The sequence below is a fragment of the Stomoxys calcitrans genome, chromosome 4 (genome assembly GCF_963082655.1).
Source record: "Stomoxys calcitrans chromosome 4, idStoCalc2.1, whole genome shotgun sequence".
Classification (NCBI taxonomy): Eukaryota; Metazoa; Arthropoda; class Insecta; order Diptera; family Muscidae; genus Stomoxys; species Stomoxys calcitrans.
Window position 1 is genome coordinate 117,371,396 of NC_081555.1, and position 1,389 is coordinate 117,372,784.

Below are 1,389 nucleotides of genomic sequence, written 5' to 3' on the forward strand. Positions count from 1 at the left end.
TAGACAATATCCTTTTCCAATATGTTTGCCGGCCGACTATAATTTCTCATCGCGATATAGGCCAATTACTTCTAAGGTTCATAAAAAATAAGTTTTAACTGATGTCAGGGTAGTTTTGGGTATTCTAAGTTTGATCAGGCCAAGCTCAATGCGTTTTTACTTTTTTTATTTCAATTTTGATTACTTAAATCTCTCGCTTTTCTTGCTTAAAATTGAATGTCATATTGTTCAATCCTTCATTCGATGTATGCGATTTAAAATTCTACCAAAAATTTCATACGTTTCTCACACGTATGCCAGTGATGATTTAATATTCAAGGCACTGCATTGGCTTTTCCAATTTTTCAATGAGCTCTCTCCAAAGGCGGCGAGTGTGTGGCAAAAGATAAATAATCCAATTACAAGAAAAGCTGCAGTAACACTAGTGAGAAAAATTAATTTTCAACAATCCTTATGACACACACAAGACTTACTCAGCCATTTGCTGCAACACACACACAAAAACTACGCCGCAGTATACACTTAAAAAATGAAATAAGATACTACTAGAGAGCGAAAAAAGCCAAGTAAAATGACAACAATGCAATCGGTCGGGAAGGAAGGTGATGAGAGATGAGTCCATGAAAACAAATATGGACAATTTTTTTGTTTTGTGTATGCGAAGGTGAAAGGATTCATATTAAGTGCATATGTTGTGCCAAAAAGGATATCATTGCTGTCATACTCTCGAATGGGAAATAAAATGGAGTGAAAAAAAATGAGATGTGAAAACAATGCTGGACCGACCAGCAGAGCTGACACTTTAAAGGAGTTAAAGTTCACTAGGCTTAATGCAACTCAACAAGGTAGTGAGATATAAAAAGATTAAAGGATTAATTGTTTGAATTATGAGAGGAGGGTTTCATAAAATATCATATATATTGTAAAAGAAGACTTTTTGGGTTGAAATAATATACATATCAAATTTTTTGGTTACTTAGGTAACATTTGTAGAGGACGACGAAGGCTTTCAGGAAAGTGCTGCTGTAGTTCCATATATTTAATACAAGGTGTCAAAGTTGAGCTCTTTTGACTTCTCCAATCTTCTGGGGGCCATAACTTTTGATCTACTGAACCGATTTGCAAGAAAGAGCTTGACAAGATCTAAAAAAAGGTGTAGACATTTTTTTTAGAATAAAATTAATGCTTTAAATATTCCCAACAACTTAAGGTATGTCTCGCCATATCCTAGACATAAATGAGGTCGTGGCAACCAAAATTCTAATAAAAGTCGATTTCCAAGTAGTGCTATACTCACTGTTAAAAACCAAGTATTATGTCACATTTTATTGCACATACGTATGGAAACTTGTATTCGGTATCACTTCTTCTACAAAACACAAAAAGAAT